The 20,463-nt window shown below is 43.8% G+C and overlaps 1 protein-coding gene across 2 annotated transcripts in view; it reads left to right on the top strand.

Moving 5' to 3' along the window:
• AUTS2 (activator of transcription and developmental regulator AUTS2) overlaps window positions 1-20,463 on the top strand; it is a 1,122,546-nt gene that overhangs the window by 1,071,968 nt on the left and 30,115 nt on the right. The window lies entirely within an intron of this gene.

The following is a 20,463-nucleotide window of genomic DNA, read 5'->3' as shown; positions in this document are numbered from 1 at the left end:
GCACGGGCATAGCTGCTCCGTGGCACGTGAGATCTTCCCAGACCAGGGCTCGAACCCATGTCCCCTGCATTGGCAGATGGACTCTTAACCACTTCGCCACCAGGGAAGCCCAGGAATCTATTTTTGAAGGCCGGTTCGCTCTATTATTTGTAGTATGAGATGGAAGTTGCCCGACCTCTTGTATCCTGTTCTCATTTGTGTGTGATTTTTTTTTTTTTTTTTTTTTTTGCGGTATGGGGCCTCTCACTGTTGTGGCCTCTCCCGTTGCGGAGCACAGGCTCCGGACGCGCAGGCTCAGCGGCTATGGCTCACGGACCCAGCCGCTCTGTGGCATGTGGGATGCCCAGACCGGGGCACGAACCTGTGTCCCCTGCATCGGCAGGGAGACTCTCAACCACTGCGCCACCAGGGAAGCCCTCATTTGTGTGTGATTTTTGGAGGAAGACATAGTTGCCAGATTGGGCTGACATGCATTTTTCTTTACTGCTCTGCCATGATACACCTTCTCTATTATCAAGGAGTGCACGGGATGCTGAAATGACCTAAAATCCAGAGGGAAGGAGTAGCCAGGAGGAGAGGAGAAGCCCACCTCTTTTTCAGAGCCCTCGGGCTTCATAGTTAACCTTGAAGATGGAGAAAGGTCATTGCCCATTTTATCGATATTGTGATTAGCAGTAAAATATTATAATGTAGACACACTATTACACTGCAGCCAATAAGCAATAAAGAGAAGCATTTTAATATACAAATTAATTAGATTTTAAAATTTAGGCCGTAGGAATGAACAAAGTCCTCTACTGAAGGCTTCTACTGAAGACTTCTTAAAGCAACTTTTGATGAGATGAAAAAAGTCCAGAAACTGAAAACTGAGGTGAAGAGGTGTGGCCAAGCTGTCCTTACACTCCTGAGTGCAGTTAGGAGACTTTGAAACTTTATGGGCCTTTCTGCCAACTTTCCTAGGAACTAGGAAGTGAAGTCTTCCCAGAAGGCCAGGCCCAGAGGGAGGTTAGACATCAAGTTGGAAACGTGCAAACGTCCTGTGGTGCTAGTTCTCTCCTGTACATGAGGAGACAGGGTGGGAGGGAAACAAATGACCATTCTCACTGCTTTTCTTCCTGCTGCTAAAACCTGTAAGTCTACGGCTGTCTTCTCTGATTGGTCAGGGAGACAGGTGTTCCCGCTGGAGCAGATGAACAGGCTCATGGAAGCGCTTAGGTAACCGTAGCACTTTTTTTCTTCTCGGCGCATACTGAGTTGTTGTTTTCTTCCTTAACGTTTTGAGCTTATGACATACATATGTGTTTAAAGTTGTGTGTTGGGCCTAAGCGGCTGGTGGAGTGAGTCGATCTTTTGAAAGTTACCTGCTGCCTGTGAGGTATGTGGCCAGCACATAGAGAGGCAGTGTGAACCCTCTGCAGAGGCCCGGGGTGAAGCTCGGGGGCTGACACTGGCATGTTGAGCTCTTTGCTGCACAGTGCAAGGTTCCAGGCTCAGTCCCTGGGGGAGCGGGGACGGTCCAGGGGGAAGAGGTCGCCTCGTGTGCTAGAGTGGTTATTCCATCACATTTCTCACCACGGGAAAGGGACGATGTCGGAACTTTAATTGTGTGGTTTTTCTAGTCACTTAAGTCCTTAACGGTCTGGAATGTACTTGTTCAAATAGAAGGACATTCATCTGGTGTACAATGTCTTTTCCACATTTTTATGGCACATGGAGTGTGTGGCGTGTTCCAAGCCACTTCTTTGTGGAAGCCACACCTGCTGGGAAAGTTTGAATCTGCTCTCTGTCACTCTGGTGATCTTTCCTGTTCTGCGTTGGGCATCCGGTTTTAGAGAAATTTCCGAGCAGCGCATCTTCTGGAAGGATCACGCATATTCTGGTGCTGCCGGAACAAGGGATGCTTCGTGTGTCTTTCTCTGTCTTCCCCACACACCCGTCGTGGAAACATCACAAACAAGGAAGGGGTTCGGTGCTCCCACTAGAGCCTCCCAGAGGCAAATCTCGATCTGCTTCTACCGGCTCCTCGCCTTCAGTCAAAATGAGTTTTCCTTTCGGGGGACCTCAGTCTCCAAAGGAGAGCCTCTGGGCCTCTGCCAGAGCAGCAGCTTCCGTGGAGAGAAATCTGGGGGTTCCACACAGGCTCCCCCTCCCCCATGGCCCTACCACCCTCATAGAGGTGTTCCGTGCAAGGCTCCAGGGGAGGAAAGGAGAATGCAGAGTCTTTGGCTGGTGGGAGCATGATACAGGGGTAAGATCGTGGATTGGTTACCTGTGAGTACGCTTCCTGACCTCTGCCTTAGGCTTTTTCTTTTTCTTTTTTTTTTTTTTTTGCGGTGTGCGGGCCTCTCACTGTCGTGGCCTCTCCCGTTGCGGAGCACAGGCTCCGGACGCGCAGGCTCAGCGGCCATGGCTCACGGGCCCAGCCGCTCCGCGGCATGTGGGATCCTCCCGGACCGGGGCACGAACCCGTGTCCCCTGCATCGGCAGGCGGACTCTCAACCACTGCGCCACTAGGGAAGCCCCTTATGCTTTTTTGTTTGTCCTGTTTCATAGATTCTTTATCTGGTTAAAAAAGGGGCGGGGGCGGGGGGGTCAGACAGCGTGACGTCAGTGATGTGTCTGGCTCTCCAGTTATGAATGGAGAAGAATTGTAACGTGCCCAAAGTCACAAAGTTCAGTTTTAGTAACTTGAGTCATAGACCCTTTTGGTTGGAGGGAGGTCCGAAAGGTGGTCTAGACTCAGCCGTTTGTCTGGTGATGTGTGACTCTCCGGTCTGTGGCTCCCTTGCCAGGTGGTCACGAAGCCCAAGCCGGAATCCCCCACCTCCACCCTCCACCCAGAAGCCTTTCCGGGAGCGCTGTTCTATCTTTGGGCAGCTGTAATTGTTAGAAAAGTCTCCTTAATGCTGGGCTCAAGCCTGTTCCCCTTGGGGCCATGCAATACAAGTCCACTTCCTCTTCCAAAAGACAGCCCTTCAAATACTGGAGGGGACAGCAGTGTTCCCTGCCTGCAGCCACCAAGGAAACGTGGCTTTGGTTCTGTTCATCGCCGTCTGGATTTGCCCCGGCTTCTGTGCAACCCCTTCAGAGGAAGGTTTGCCAAGCCTGCTTCTCCTGCCCTGGTTCACTGCGTGCTACCATCCGTACTCTCTCATCCGTAGACGTTTGTGTTAAGACAGCCAAAACTTGCGTTCGAATTGCCTTTGACCGACTTGGAGCTTACGGCAAAGTGAGTGCAAATAAAAGAAAGGAGAGGCAATGCTTCCTAGTCCTGAAGGTTTTAGGTATACATTTAGCAATTGGTGCTATTGTAGTTGCAGTTTTTTTTTTTTTTTTTCTTTTAACCCATCGTTACAGCTTGTTAAGCTTTGGGGATTTATATTTCTGTCATTAAGAGTTAGTCCGTCCTTCCTTTGTGATTTCAGAGGACTCTGTGATGCCTTTATTAGAGCTTTCACTACATTGCATTATAGCTATTTATGTCTTTCCTCCATTCAATTATGAGTTCCGCCACGATAGTCATCCGTATCGTTTTTCTCTTCTCTCTCCAACACTTCGTTGTTGGTAAGTGCTTAATACATTTTTGTTGAGTGAATGAGTCAAAAATATTTGCTTTCTCAACGTTTGCATATTATAAATAACTGATAAGTAACTTGAAGAGGGCAGTACCCGAAAGCCCTTTTTGCAGCCCACCAGACACTTTCCCCTGGACTGACTTGACCTGTTCTTTAACATTCTTTGTAAGATGAGGTTCGTTCCGTCACAAATTCACTTAACTGTATAGTCAGTTCTGCTGGAACGTTACAGACGTGTTCCTGAAAAAAATCACTGTGCTGTGCACAACAGAACAATTAAAACTACAGGACCTACGGGGAAAATGGGTTAGAGATGCACAAATTTCATCACTAACAGATTTTTTTTTTTAAAGACAGGAACCTTACAAAAATAGTAACTTAGTTTTACACCCGTTAAGTGGTTAAGAAATACATAAGTCCTGTGGTAGTTCTATTTTTAATTTTTTAAGGAACCTCCATACTGTTCTCCATAGTGGCTGTATCAATTTACATTCCCACCAACAGTGCAAGAGGGTTCCCTTTTCTCCACACCCTCTCCAGCATTTATTGTTTGTAGATTTTTTGATGATGGCCATTCTGACTGGTGTGAGATGATATCTCAGTGTAGTTTTGATTTGCATTTCTCTAATGATTAATGATGTTGCGCATACTTTCATGTGTTTGTTGGCAATCTGTATATCTTCTTTGGAGAAATGTCTGTTTAGGTCTTCTGCCCATTTTTGGATTGGGCTGTTTGTTTTTTTAATATTGAGCTGCATGAGCTGCTTGTAAATTTTGGAGACTAATCCTTATACCCTGAGAAAACCATAATTCAAAAAGAGTCATGTACCACAATGTTCATTGCAGCCCTATTTACAATAGCCAGGACATGGAAGCAACCTAAGTGTCCATCAACAGATGAATGGATAAAAAAGATGTGGCACATATATACGATGGAATGTTACTCAGCCATAAAAAGAAACGAAATTGAGTTATTTGTAGTGAGGTGGATGGACCTAGAGTCTGTCATACAGAGTCAAGTAAGTCAGAAAGAGAAAAACAAATACCGTATGCTAACACATATATATGGAATCTAAAAAAAAAAAAATGGTCATGAAGAACCTAGGGGCAAGACGGGAATAAAGACACAGACCTACTAGAGAATGGACTTGAGGATACGGGGAGGGAGAAGGGTAAGCTGAGACAAAGTGAGAGAGTGGCATGGACATACATACACTACCAAACGTAAAACAGATAGCTAGTGGGAAGCAGCCTCAGCACAGGGAGATCAGCTCAGTGCTTTGTGACCACCTAGAGGGGTGGGATAGGGAGAGTGGGAAGGAGGGAGACTCAAGAGGGAAGAGATATGGGGATATACGTATATGTATAACTGATTCACTTTGTTATAAAGCAGAAACTAACACACCATTGTAAAGCAGTTATACTCCAATAAAGATGTTAAAAAAAATACATAGTGCTCCAATAAATGTGGCATTTACCTTGAAAAGGGCTTGAAGTTGGCTTGTGGACGTGGATGTTGGAAGGATTACAGCCTGTGAGTTATCGTGAATTGGTGGCAGGAGGGCTGTCTGAAACCGGAGGGGAAGTCGTGGCACCAGGTGTGGATGGGTGGGACTCAGGGTACGTGGTGAGCTGAGGTCGCTGGTGGGGGTTTGAAGTTTGTATGTTCATTGTACTCCCGTGGACTCGGTTCAGCTGGGTGTGCCGTTTTCTGCATTCACCTAGGGTTTCTTGAAGACAGAATTGCACATAAGCAAACACAACATTCACATTGGCACAAATTCACACTTTCAAAACAAGCATTAACAGCCGCCCCAGTTTCTTCATTCCATTATTCACTCGATCAGTAAAACATCGTTTGCTTCTTAAAGTATTCCAGGCACTGGAAATATAAAGACGCAGAGGATAGAATACCTGCTCACTCTCAAGAAGCTCCTGGTCTTAAAGGCTAACTTATTTTTTACCAGGAGGAATGACAATAAATGTTAAAGAGACAGACTTGACTCATCCAGACATTGTCCAGAGTCTCCTCCAGCCAGGAGACTATTTTATAAGTCTGGGCCCTTGTTACCATTAGCAGGTTTCTCTAAAATCTGCAAGCTAGAGTTTGAATGGCTCTTACTTTTCAGTTAGTGTCTGTTTAAGAGATAGTTTTTGTAGGATCGGCAGAGCAAAGACTTGGAATTGTGCCCATCCAGTTTTGGGTTTAAAAATAAAATTTCACTTCATATGTACATGTGTGTGATTTGTTGATGGCCTTAATTGAAATCAGGCCAATGTGCCAATATAGTCACAGACCCTTGGAACTAGAAGGGTCACCTTCTCTTTGATTCTTTGATTCATTTGAGGAAGCCAAGGCTCTGAGAGGTGAAGTGATTCACTCAAAGTCGCTTGGTTAATTAGCGGCAAAGCCAGAACTTGAATCCAGTTAATTTTTGAACTATAGTATATCACCTCTCAAAATTATGCCATAAGGGAGATAAAAGTTCTGTTCATTTAGGGAGAAATCTACACTGAACTTCCATTATTTCCACTTGTCCATCTATTGATTGAGTTTCACGAATCCAGTTACTATTCATGATAGGCTTCCCATTGTTTTGTTATTGTTCTTTATAAAATCTGGTACCACACAATCTCACCAAGGTGCATCTTCTCCAGACTCTGCGCTCTGTAATTACATGTCTTTGTTCGGGCAGACAGAAAATTGCGCTTCTTTGTACCTAAAAAAGATTTAAGCATTTGCCGTGAATTGATCTGTGGTTTTGAGGGGGTAAACACACCCCCCCCCCCCCCCCCCGGTTATGTTTGTGGAATTTGTGGTGCATTCCAGAGGATTAAGATGTCGTTGCCTCTAGTCAAGACATGCTTTCTTTTCCAGTTGGTGGGTTTTATTTTGTTTATATCTGTTCCCCTCATCCCAGCCCCCATCGCTAACCATTTGGAAAATTGTATCTGAAGTACACCTTTGTGCCGGGTCCACAGTTTTAACTGGGGCCCTCATGACCCATTGGCTTTGGCTACTTTTACTGGGAGCAATAATCATTTCTAGTATTCAGGAATTTGAAGCAAAGGATTCGGGTAACACCTCCAAAGATCAGGAAGAGATGGTTAAAAATGTGGGTGAATGATAATTTCCCCCTCCTCCCGTTTTTTGCAAGAGAAGAGATGAGTATACTTTGAGCCCTTAGTGTTTGCAAAGCGTTTTCAAATTGTTCTCACTTTTTGAAAGGCCCTGGGAGATTTTTTTCCCCCCTCAGGGGATATTTGAATTTTAGGCCCAATGCTTTTTTTTGAAAAATAAATTTATTTATTTTATTTTATTTTTTGTTTCTGGCTGCGTTGGGTCTTCGTTGCTGCGCGCGGGCTTTTCTCTGGTTCCGGCGAGTGGGGGCTGCTCTTCATTGCGGTTCGTGGGCTTCTCACTGTGGTGGCTTCTCTTGTTGCAGAGCACGGGCTCTAGGCACGCGGGCTTCAGTAGTTGTGGCTCGTGGGCTCTAGAGCGCAGGCTCAGTAGTTGTGGCTCCCAGGCTCTAGAGTGCAGGCTCAGTAGTTGTGGTGCACAGGCTTAGTTGCTCCGCAGCGATGCGGGATCTTCCAGGACCAGGGATGGAACCCGTGTCCCCTGCACTGGCAGGTGGATTCTCAACCACTGCATCACCAGGGTAGCCCTAAGCCCAATGCTTTGAAAACACCAAACTCTAACTGGAATCATTTGTCCTAAGTGTGATTGTTGGGAGAAAGTAGTTTATTGATCTGAGTAAGTCAGTATCTAAAGAAACATAACCAGTGTCAGTAATTAAAAATAGATCCTCCAGGGGTGAATGACGTGTGGCCATTTGTCTGTGGCGAGGTGGACATGCTTCTCTGTGCAGTGGCCTCTGAAGCCACTGAGGCAACAGGCAAGCATATTCCCGATTTGGGGACATTAGAGTAATACCCACTGTTTTGTCTTGCTCTTTCTACGCTGCCTTTAAGGTCAGGACTTCAGAATGGCCTTGAGTTCTGGTTTAGGATTGAAAACCTTCCTTGGCACCCTTAAATTCAGTTAGCCAATATGGCTTCCGTGCACACGGGTGGGTGTAGCAAGCCGACTGTTAAGTCCAACAAGGCTGCAAGGTGCATGCCGTTGTTGAGACCCACGAGAGGGTGGGACAGCAGATGAGCTGAAGAAGATGACATTGGAAGCAGCAACAAGAGCTCTAAGCCCCTGTCATTTAGGCTCTGAGGATCTCTGTGTCTTCGTTAGTTGAAGTGCCTGTGTCCCTCGTGGGAATCATCACTTGCTCTGCAGTCCTCACAGGGCTGACTTTCCCCCGTAGGAAAACCTTTTACCTCTCACGGAGTCAAGATCTCAGATTTAAGCGGTGCTTGTGGTCAGGTGAAGGAGCAGAGTTTATTCCAGAATCCCCCGTCTAACTGTTCTTAGGTGGACACACATATCCTGTCTTCCTATCTTTGGAGGGTGATCCTCCAACTTCCATTTCAGTGATGCATTTCCAAAGGAAAATTGTGATTTGACCATTAAATTTTCAATTTGTGAATCTTTCTTGCAGCTTTAAAAAAATTAACTGTTATCCTCGGCTTTATTGGAGAACTCCCTATTTTGTAAATCTTTATTTCATGATCTCCCAGTTTGATTTATACCATGTGTGGGTGTGTTTCCTAGTTGTATTTGGCAATCATAGAGATTTTTATTGTACCAGTCCAAAACCTGTCTCTCCCGCCTCAACCGCGTGTACTTTGGACTCTGTCATTGTTCAGGTACCATTCTTTCTAGCATTCATTGCTCCTTGGTGTTTCATTGCTATGTAATTTTTCTATTAGGTTTTTAGCAGTCTTCTTTGGCAATTTTAAAAAAATGTTTTACTTTGTTTTTTTCATAATGAATGTATTAAGCTGATTGCACAGTTACTTGACTTTGTATCATGTTTCTGGATTTAAAGCCAGTATTCTGTTGAAAATTTAAATACTGTAGAACGTGAAAAGTAAAAATCCTCTGACACTTCCCCATAACTGTCCCCCAGGCTAAAAACTGTTTATATTTTCTTGTTTAGTTTTTCAGTACACATAAAAGTAGACTTGTACTCACAAAGATTATAGACTACTTTATACTTATTTTTAAATTTTATTTTATTGACATATAGTTCATTTACAATGTTGTGTGTATATATATATATATACACACACACACACACACACATACACACATTCTTTTTCATATTCTTTTCCATTATGGTTTGTCACAGGATATTGACTATAGTTCCCTGTGCTCTACAGTCGGACCTTGTCATGTATCCATCCTATATATGATAATTAGCATGTGCTAACCCCGAACTCCCCCAGTCCCCGCCCGCCTTGGCAACCACAAGTCTGTTTTCTGTGTCAGTGTGGTCTGTAGGCTACTTTAGATCCAGAATGTAGACCATAGGCAAATACCTAAAGAAGCTTTACCTACCTTTGATTATTAATATCTCTCTCTCCTTTAACATTATACGCTTTTGATTGCCCTGCTTTTTTGTTATGCAAAAAACTCCAAAACTATTAGAATCTTTTATGATTCAAAATAGAACATTAGTTTTATTATATATCGAAAATGGATCCTTAAGCTTCATAATGGCTTCCAGTTATTTTGCATTTGTTTGTGTTATATACTATTATTTTATTGCAGTATAATGTACAATTACGGAAATGACTCCAAAGAGACATGATTTTTCTGGCTTATTGTGTAATTGTTTATTTTTCTCATTATAGTGATTTTTTTTCCCCTTTTGAATTGCATATATAAAGAAACTTGCTTAGATTTTGTAAATTGATTATTATGTGGCTAAAGAAATCAAATACTTTTTCAAGTGCTCACTCTCTGGAAGGCATTGTGTTTAGGATTGAATAAATGGAAAGATTTTGAGATCCCTCATCCTCTTCTCAGAAAACTAGTTGTATTAAAATACCAATAACAAAATGTAGCAAATGCCTGGTAAGTCCCACAGCCATTAAACATCTAGAATAGAAGTTCATCAGAGGGCTTGGGTGGTTGCCAGGGGCTGTGGTGACTGCAGAAGGGTTAGTGAGCCGGTGTGACTGCAACAGGACTTTGGCAGGTGGCATTCAGAAACACTGTCGTGTGTGAGAATGGAGAGAGCAGAGCATGAAGCTTTTGGATGGTGGGTGGCCAGGAGCAGATGGAAAGTGCAGCAGGGGCCATGGTGAGGGGTGGGAGTCTATTCTAGGTAAGATGCGAAGCCACTGGAGAGTTGATTTTATTTTTTAATTGAAGTATAGTTGATTTATAAGGTATTAATTTCTGCTGTACAGCAAAGCCATTCAGTTACACGTATATATACATTTTTTATATTCTTTTCCATTATGATTTATCATAGGATATTGAATATATCAATAGTTCCCTGTGCTATACAGTAGGACCTTGTTGTTTTATATACAGAATGGTCTGTATATAAAAGCTTCCATCTGCTACCCCCAACCTCCCACTCCATCCCTCCCCCACCCCCTCCCCCTTGTTCTTTGTGTCCGTGAGTCTGTTTCTGTTTTGTAGATAGGTTCATTTGTGTCATATTTTAAATTCCACATAGAAGTGATATCATATGGTATTTGTCTTTCTCTGTCAGACTTACTTCACTTACTATGATCATCTCTACTTGCATCCATGTTGCTGCAAATGGCATTATTTCATCCTTTTTTATGGCTGAGCAGTATTCCATTGTATATATGTACCACGTCTTCTTCATTCATCTGTCAATGGACATTTAGGTTGTTTCCATGTCTTGGCTATTGTGCATAGCGCTGCTATGGGCATAGTGGGGCATGTATCTTTTTGCATTAGAGTTTTGTCTGGGTATATGCCCAGGAGTGGCTAGATCATATGGTAATTGTACTTTCAGTTTTCTGAGGAACCTCCGTATTCCATAGTGGCTGCAGAGAGTTTTAAACAGGGGATTGGCAGCATGATCTGATTTGTATTTTAAAAGCTCACTCAGGCCACTGAGGAACAACAGGTTCTGTAACCGTTGTTTTCTTTGTGTTAAATGGAGTTATATAAGCAGTATTCACACCCAGCCACTGATTACTGTTAAGGGGGAATGAAAACAGGTTGATCTGTGGTTCTGGGCTTCAATGATGGGGACGGAGGATCCAGAGTTGGAGTGGGAGGGGATGGGCTTGATTTTCGTCCTGTCGAGCTGGGGATGGGGATGTAGGACAGCCAGGCAGACATGGATGGTCCTCTAGCCGTTGAAGAAGAAACAAACGGATGCCATATTACCTTCTGTTTTGAAAACATCTCTGAACATAAAGTTCAGGGATTTGCGGATGGGTTTAAGTCATTGTGACAGGACGTGCCCAAGTCTTAGCTTGGTTGTCTGAGAGCACTTGGAGGCACTAGTGTTCTGGTGACTTACTCCAGCTCCATCTCCATCCGAGGACAGTTATAGTTTCCTGCTCTTTATTTCTAGAGGGTGATTTTAAGCATTTCAGATTGGAAGGGTAACTCAAGCAGAAAGGAAGTTTCGGAGCCCAGAGTGCTAACCTTACACCACGGAACCTAGTGGGGTTCCAGTTTCTAATAGGCTGATGTCATCCCCGTCTTCACGGCGGCTTTCCCAAACCTTATGGACACGTAGCTTCAGATTTTATACTTGACCATATTTCCTTTTTCTGTGCTAAACTGAGGATAGTGAAGTAATGACAAGTGGTGAAATAATGGCAAATGAAAATATGGCAAGAGATTTTTTTTTTCCTACCAAGTATTTATTACTTGGATCATTTATAGAAAGTCAATTTAAGGATTGGTTAACTTATCCTTTGAAAAAGATAAAATATTTCAAATATAGGGAACAGCACAACACTCCCCCTCACTCCGTTTTTCAAAATCTCTTTCAACTTCACAAAATCACTGCTGGGAATAAGCAGATTTACTTCTTTTGCTCCTAAGGAAAGTTATATCTATAGTCATCTGGGGTAGGGATTCTTAGTTTATAACTCTTTCAGATGTGGCATTGATTACAATTTGTGCAAGTCAAGGAGATAGTGTTTATTAATCTACAGGTGAAATGTTTTAGAAGATCGGGCTCTGGGAAGGTCAAGGAAAATAAAGAAATGATGTTCTCCCAAGGAGTGTGCTACCAATACCTTATTTGGGAGCTCATGGGATCTCAGAAGTCATCTAGTCCAGGCCCCTTCCCATTCCATGACTAACTCCTCAAAACTCTTGTCATGGTCATTCAGTGTCCTCTTGGACACTTCCGGTGAAGAGCAAACTAGAACATTAGCTTGTTTCCCTGTACGGCAGCCCAGGCTGTTTTGGGTTGAAACCTTCTTCTACAGTTATGTTTATGTCCTTTGGTCCTGGTTCTGCCGTACCATTCACAGTAGACCTACTTCCTCTTCTTTGTGACAACCATCAGGTCCTTCAAGGCAGCTCATGGGCGTGCTTTGGGCCAAGACTCTCTAATTCCCTGTTCTACACAGTGAGGGATCCAGGGAACGTGCATGGAGCCAGGATGGGAAGCAAATGAGAGCTCACTGCTGCTGGTCTTCGTGACTATGTTCCATATTGGAGGTGCCTCCTGATTTGGTGGATGATACAGCCACCACCCACCATCCCACCCGAGGAAGAGTGGAGACAGTCACTTCCAAGCGTGGGTCTTGGGAGATGGAGACACGGAAGAATCGGCAGCCTCATGAATGGCACCCCTCAGCTATGGGGCTTCCCGAGGCTCTTGAACGCTCCCAGCAGTGCTACAGAGCAGTGCTTTGCAGACTTGAACGTGCACACGGATGGGGGCTGTGAAGTTAACTTCCTAACAAGACCCTGGGTGATGCTAGTACTGCCGGTCTGTGGACCACACTTGGAATAGCGAGGTTGTGGGACACATCAGAATCATAGTATAAAACGGAGGACAGTTTGGGATCAGAAAGGCCAGAATTGACTTAGAGAAGCTGTCAAAGTCCTCTTTTCTCTGCTCCTCCTCCTTTAACTAAAGAATCAAAGGCTCCATGATATCAGAAAAATCGAAGCTGTCACGGATTCATGGTAGCGGCCTCTGTGGTGCTCGCACATAAGCCAGTCAGACCGATTGCAGGCTGCGCGGCACCCAGGCCCCATGGGTCACAGCGGGTTGTTTGAACAGACTCGGAAGGAGTTTTGTGCTCCGTCCTCAGTACAGACAGGCATGTCTGGATGCTGGCAGCGCGTTCATTGCCGAAAGATGCGAGACATTGTCCGGGGCAAAGCCCACTTCTCAAGGGCGACCTTTGAGCTCAGGACAAGAGTGGTTCTTGGAGTTTTCCAACCACTCTCTGGGGAAACAGTGTTTTTAGGATTTTTGGTGATGCTCTACTAGTCACCAAGTGACAGCTGTGTGAACTGGTAGAAAAATGACTGAGGTCGCTGATGTCCCTCCTGGGTACTAACCACCCCCGCCCCCACCCCGAACCCTCCGCAGCTCTCTCGGCACAGGGAGAGGCAGGGCGGAGCGGTCCACGTGCTTTGGTGTCTGTGATTCTTTCTTGCCTTCCCTCCACAACAGAAAGACTGAGTTGCCAATGTGAGAAATGACAGAAGAGTTGCCTCACTCCTTCCTACTAGAGTAACTTGAGACGTTCCTTTTGACGCCCTGACGCTGACAGGAGGGTAACTTTGAGGAAATCCATACAGGGCTGTCTTGTAATACAGGTGACTCCCTTATTTGAGAGGGATGAAGTGTGCGTGTTCTCGCAGGCTCTGCAGCAGTGGTGACCAGAACCTAGGGCAACCTTACCTCGGCTGGCACACCGCACACCACAGCCCTGCATGCAGAGGGTTAGGAAGAAACCTCGGGGTGGTGAGGATCTGTGTAGAGGGCCAGGGAGCCAAGGAAAAGCCTGGGATAGACTAGATGGAAATTCCTACCTGCCAACATCGCGGACCCCACCCAGCCTCTTTACTAAACGGTCTCAGCGATTGTCTAATCTGTGCCTGAAATCAGATGACACACAATCAGAGCGTACAAAGCAGGAGGGTAGCGTGACCGATCGTGTTTCAGTAGGTCTTTGGTGCTGGCGGCTTTTACCTTTGTCTGTGAGAAAACAATCTCTGGTAAAGTACAGAGTGTTGAAAATAGGGTTTAACCTAGAGCCAGTCACTTGCCAACTTTAATGGGTGCACTAAGCTTTTCAAGGGTGAACGTTATTAGCTAGATGCCTCATTCCATAGCCCCCCAAAATATCATATAAGTATTGATACAACGGACATGCACAGATCCCAGAAAACTTGCTTATTCCATTAAGAGACGAAATGGCAAGGACACATTACACCAAAGAATTGTTTGCTTCAGAAGGTGACCAAGGGCAGGAGACCCTCACAATTATTGCCCCTTCTGGCTGCAGACGTGAAGCCCTGAGCTGATGATACTCGAAGTTAGCAGTGGACAGCAGTACAGCGAGGAAGGCAGCAGATCTATAAATAGGTCTGTGAGCCTCTGTGAGTTTGACAGCTTTTGAGTCCTCGTTTGTACTTAGTAACGAAAATACAGGAAGGAGGGCTGCCTTTAGAAAGATGACATTCTTTTTTTCTCCCCCATATCCTCACTTGATTGTTCTTAATGTGAAAGGCAGGATGATTAGATAGTAGGAGGACTTTTTTTTTTTAACCAGACATCTAAAGGTATAATTCATTGTCAGCGCCTTGACCCCACCTCTTGGAAAATTTCCAAAATAAGCAAAGGGTCTGTCTTGTTGTCTCCGAGTGTAAGGAATGTGTCCTGCGGCTCTTACTGCAGCATCGGCCTTGCTCAGGAGCGAACATGTTTGGTTGAAAATCCTTTTAGAACCTTTCCTTGTTGGGACCCCTGTACTGACGTACAGACACAGAAGCATCAGGTCAGGTGTTGAGTGCACCCTGGTTTTAAGAGTCGTCGTGCTTGGGGTGAGCACACGCAGGGTCCACAGCGTCACGTGGGCACCTGGTCAACAGACGAGGCTGATGAGCGCAGGCGGGGAAGCTGAGACCCACGGCAGGGGGTGGGGGCAGAGGCAGAGAGGCGCTGGCGAGGGAAACCAGGCGGGAGGTGATCTTGGCCGGAGAGACCTGCTGGTGAACATTGAGGCTGGCGGGAGGACGCAAGCAAAGATAATGGGAGTGTGCCTTTGAGGCCAAAACACGAAAGCCTGGGCTTTCTCCGAAACTGGCGTTTGGAGTTTTTGCATTGTTCTGGGAAGTGACTGGAGATTTCAGCCTTCATACCTGGTTAGGTCTCTACATAGCCCAGAACACAGTCCACTTGATGTGAGCCTAAGACTGATCCTTGGAGCCAGTGCAACAGGAAGTGTTACAGATAAAGTGCTTTACCGTGGATAACTCAGCTTCTCTGTGAACCTGGCAAATAACAAACACTGAAGTTGAAGGCCACAGGTTTCCAGACTACTGGTTCATGTGTTTTTCCTCTCTGTTCTGCGTCCTCAAGCACCAGCTCCTGGAAGGCAGGGGCTGTTTCTCATTAATGTTTGTATCCTCAGGACCTAGCACAGTGCTGGGCATATGAAGTGATTCGTTTTGCCTTGTATGAAATGAAAACATGAGGCGAATTGTATACGACCTTGACATTCCTGGGTTTTTTTTTTTAAGACTTGAATGCCCCCATCTCCACCCCCAATAGATCACAGCCTCTTGCTCTCGTCCTGATTTTGGTCCTTCATCAACATGGTCCTTCATTGCTCCTATGTGCCAGAGGCTACAAAAGAAATAAAATGTTTGCAAGCCCAGGTTGACCTGTAAGGGTGCCTTGTGCTGTAGGCGGAAGCCATTCCTGTGGGCTCTAGTCTGAACAGCCAAGGTGGATACTCCCCCGGAAGGCAGTCTTCGGTCGTAAAGCATCAGGAACGTGGACATCCTCTTCAGGATGGACGCTTGTTGGTGTGAGGGTTACTAGGAATAAACTTGAATCAGATCTAAGTACGCTCAACTGCAGTCTGTTGACTTTTCTTTAACCCCTGTCAGATTAACCCCTGTCCTAGGTTAATCTGGTGAACTCAATGCTGTCCAAACTAGCCTGTCTAAGAACAGCAGCCTCTAATCTGTCGGGCTCCACACAGCTTTCCCCGTGGGCCGCTGGTGTTTGGGCAGATGCAATGGCTATTCTCTCCTATTTAGGATTCTGCTTTTACTAGGAACCCTGGAGGCCCTCAGAGGTTTGCGATGCAGTCTTCAGCCCAGAGCTTAGCCTCCCAGATGGTAATTAATGTTTACACAAAATGACAAGCCCAAAATGGAATCTCTTTGAGCCCTGCCAAGCACCCATCATTCCCCTGATTGCCCACTCTTGCAGTGTTTGAAAATTAATTTGCCTTGAACAAACAGTGGGCTTTCCTCAATTTATTTGTACAGTTTCAGTGACCGCGAAGGAAGAGCTGCAAGACTGAATGTCATCCCTCCGTTCGTTCAATTCATTCGTAATTGAATCTGCTGATGGAACGAACGGGTCTCTGTTTAATGATTTGAAGAAAAGAGGGAGAAGAGGAAAATAAAGAGAAGTGTAGGTTAGAGAAGGTAGATTGTTTTCGGTCAAACACCATTGGCGTGTAGAGTTTTAGAGATGGCACCTAAGACACGGGGAGAGTTGAGTATTGGCGAATGAATTCAACGGTGTGGTTTTCATTTTAGTAAGTATATACAAAACATGCAGCCTTTGCTAAAAAGGAGATTTTGTCTGAGGTCACAGAATAGACAACAGAAAGTGTGTTTAAGGAATGGATATTGCTGGTAGCTTGAAATAATTGCATGTAGATTCATAGAAATCTGATCCTTCCCTATATTTCTGGGCTGTTTGGTGTTGAACATTTCAAGATTTATTGATGTTCCCATTTTTCGATTTAAAATTTGGGTTCTTTTTCTTATTTGGCTACAGTCTTCATTCTTTCTGTGTGGTGAGATTTCTGTGCTCTTCCATGGGGACAAATAAGTAGAAAAGCTAGCTAGAAGATAGAATAATGTAAAAATAGGACCTGTCCAAACATTCAGATACAGATGGATGGATGGATGGATGGATACGTTGCCTAATGACCAGTGCCCCACAAGGTTTTCGTGATGCCTTTCAGGCTCGTTCATATTTGCTACAATAATGACCTTATAGTGGGTAGACCCTCTTAGGGCTTTCTAATCGAGTGTAAAGACCAGAAGCACTGAAACGTGCCTTGGGAGAGTTTGTCCTCCCCGCCCCCCCCCCCCCCCCCCCGCCCCGTTCCTTCTCTGTCATCAACGTTCACCATTTCCTTTCTGTGCAAGTACACCAGTTAGAACCAGTTAGAAACACTGAGGAGTTGATGAAAGGCTAATGCATACTATATCCTATCCTCATTTCTGAGAGAAAAATACTTACCTGTCCTCTGGGTGAAGAGCTTTTCTAAAAACTCCATCCAGTAGGTAAGGCAGTTTCAAGAGACTTAAACAGTCACTTTCCTGGTTGACTTCTTTAGATGGTGGAGATGTATTGTCCATGACGGAACTCTTTAAAAATATAATCCCTTTCTTTTCTTTTATAATAATAATACATATTCACTATAGAAAATTTGGAAAGTTTAAAAAAGCACAAATTTAAAAAATTGAATCAATGGTTATTTCTGGCTGATGGGATCACAGTTAACATTTTTTTCACTTGATATCAGTTTATTTTTCTTGTTTCTTAAAGGTAACAGTTAACATTTTGATGCATATCTTTCTAATCTCTTTTTTTGTACATATATGTATGCATTTATATAGATAATTTTAAGTATTGAAACCATATTGATAATAGTGCACTTTATTTTACTTAATAGTAATTTTGTCATGAAATATTTTCCATGAAATGAAATCTTTCTACAGTAGTTTTGGGAACACTGATCACTTACTTATTTTGTGCTATACATTGTAGAAAGCACTTACCATGACTTTTTAGTTTCCACAACAACCCTTTCAGATAGTTATTGCATTTTTGCTGTAAGTTATTGGACTTCTAGAAACAGAGCAGTCCATCACAGGGACATAATGCATCTAATCTCAATCCCACCACACCCAGCGCCCTCTTTGTGTAATGTAAGAACTATTTTATACCACACTTTTTTTTTTTTTTTTTTTGGCTGCATTGGGTCTTCGTTGCTGCACGCATCCTTCTCTAGCTGTGATGAGTGAGGGCTACTCTTCGTTGGGGTGCGCAGGCTTCTCATTGCAGTGACTTCTCTTGTTGCGGAGCACGGGCTCCAGTAGTTGTGGCCCACAGGCTCAGTAGTTGTGGCACACCGGTTTAGTTGCTCTGCAGCATGTGGGATCTTCCCAGACCAGGGATTGAACCCGTGTCCCCTGCATTGGCAGGTGGATTCCCAACCACTGCGCCACCAGGGAAGTCCCTATAGCACACTCTTATTTTTTAATTTCTGGAGTGAAATATATGGTTAATATGCTTATCTGCACACATAATTTTTAAATGTATATAAAGCCTTTAATGAAATGTAAAGGAGAAACAAACAGAAGGTAGTTTATAGTAACATAATATGTTTTAAGTACGTAGATGCCTGTTTGCATTAGAAGACAACGAAAGGTCAGATGCTTGAATCTGTACATAAAAGCACGGCTGTCTTGGTAATTCACGTACCAGGATCAGCCTTATTACCATTGATGTCATGATTTTCCCAAGTGATGAACAACTCAACAACAAGACATAACACAGCAGACGCAACAACATACAACAGTTGCATTCTTAGAAAACCCAGTGTGTGTTAAAGCCATGTGGAAAATTATTTTGTCTTTCTTTGCAAAAACAGGTTCTAGGTTTTTCAGCTGCACAAATGTTAAGGGGGACTTTAGAAAGTGAACCAAGATACTGTGTGTGGTTTACCTTCATATCATGGTCCATCTAATCTCCCTGAGAGCCCCTAAATACCCTCCAGTCATTGTGACAGCCAGACATACTCCAACAGACTTTGAAAACTCCCCCAAGGGGTGGTCTTCTTTAAGAGCTACCTCTTCCATGGCTTAACCTTTAACTTCTCTCTCTTTCTCTCCCCTCCCCCTCCCTCCTCTCCTCCCCACTCCCCCGCCCCGCCCCATTTGTTTATTTACTTATTTATTCATTTACTTTATTTTTTGAATCATAAAACACCCTAGAACATAGATTCTCAAAGCATTTGGGGAGGTATGTTTCTGAAGGTTTATAGGCCCTATAATTTTCTTGTTAGGTTCGTTCCCAGGTGTTACATGATCTTGGTTATTGTAAAGCGTATTCCTTTTTTATTTTTTCTCTTCACGATCGCTGGTGTGTAGGAAAGCAACTGATGTTTGTGGCTTTTATCTGGGTACCTTACTGAGCTCCCTTATTAGTTCTTATATTTTTTCAGCTGGTTGTCTATGTTTTCCAGAGAGATAATTATATTTTTTGTAAATAATAGTTTTGCCTCTTCCTTTGGTTGTAGGTTTGCTGTTGGTCTTCAATTTAAATGACAGGAATCGTTCGCCTCCTATGGGTTTAGTCCACATTGTCTAGAACACGAAATGCACCTGGTACCTTGTTTTGGTTGAGGGGGTGTTGATAGGGAGTCATTTTTCAGTTTACTTTTATGATCGGCTTTGTTTGTTTCTTTAAGTCAGTTTTAGTCATTTATATTTTTCATAAAATCCGTTTTATTTTAAACGTTATTAGTATAAACGTGTGCCTTCTGTTTTCTTATTTCATATAAAATATACTCTCCGTGCCTATTAGTCATACCACTATTCAAATTGCCAGTTTTGTTTGCTTTGCTTTTTTTTCCCCTTGTTCAGACTGTTTTTAAACATAAGACCAGTTTTAAAATTTTTCATAGGTAACATGATCACAGGATTCAAAAGTTTAAGTATGCATGTATGTAGACAGTAAAATACCTCCCCCTCCCCCAGTTCTCTGTCTCTCCAGTTCTCACTCCTCAAGCCCCCAGACAGGTAACTCACTGCTGTTGGTTTCTTGGGTATTCTTCCAGAGCTGCTTTATATATAAAGTAAAAATTAATACATTTTCTTCCTTTTTTTTTTTTTTTTTTTTTTTTGCGGTACGCGGGCCTCTCACTGTTGTGGCCTCCCCCGTTGCGGAGCACAGGCTCCGGACGCGCAGGCCCAGCGGCCATGGCTCACCGGCCCAGCTGCTCCGCGGCATGTGGGATCTTCCCGGACCGGGGCACGAACCCATGTCCCCTGCATCAGCAGGCAGACTCTCAACCACTGCGCCACCAGGGAAGCCCCCTTCTTCCATATTTTATAAAAGCTAGCATATGCTCCACATTGTACATACAGAGCTCCTCAGTCTTTTCCACTGCATGGACGTACCAAATCCATTTGTAACCAGAACCCTAATGATTACATTTGAGTTGTTTCCAAACGGGCGATTCAAATCGTGATGTTGTTCCACTGTGTTTATAGACCAAATTCTTACTCATCAGGTCAAGGGAACTCCATTAGTTTTTTGGCTAAATGTTGCCACATTGCCCTCCACAGAGGTTATAGGGTTTATATTCAACTAGTAAAGTAAAAGAGAGTCCATTTTCCCCAGGGAACTTGTATCCAATTTGAAGTAAAATCAAGCACATTTTTCCTAGTCTACCCTTACGATTTTTTTTTTTTAAGTATTGTGTTTGAGTCAAGTTTCTTGAGAGATAATTTACATGCAGTGCATTCAGCCTTTTTACTGTATAGTGTAATTCAGATTTGCATATCTTTTATTTATAAGCATGATGTTATTTTTATAAACACAAAAGAGAAATTTTAAAACCCCAAAACGTAATGAAAAAAGCTTCTAAATAAGACTAGTCACTTTGCACGTTCTTATTTCTTTCGCCTCAGCACATTTCATCTTTTGGCAAATTCAGAGCACACTGAGCAATACAAAAAAAAAAATTTTTT

This window comes from Delphinus delphis, chromosome 15, assembly GCF_949987515.2.
Source record: "Delphinus delphis chromosome 15, mDelDel1.2, whole genome shotgun sequence".
Taxonomy (NCBI): domain Eukaryota; kingdom Metazoa; phylum Chordata; class Mammalia; order Artiodactyla; family Delphinidae; genus Delphinus; species Delphinus delphis.
This window is presented reverse-complemented; position numbering and strand designations above follow the sequence as displayed.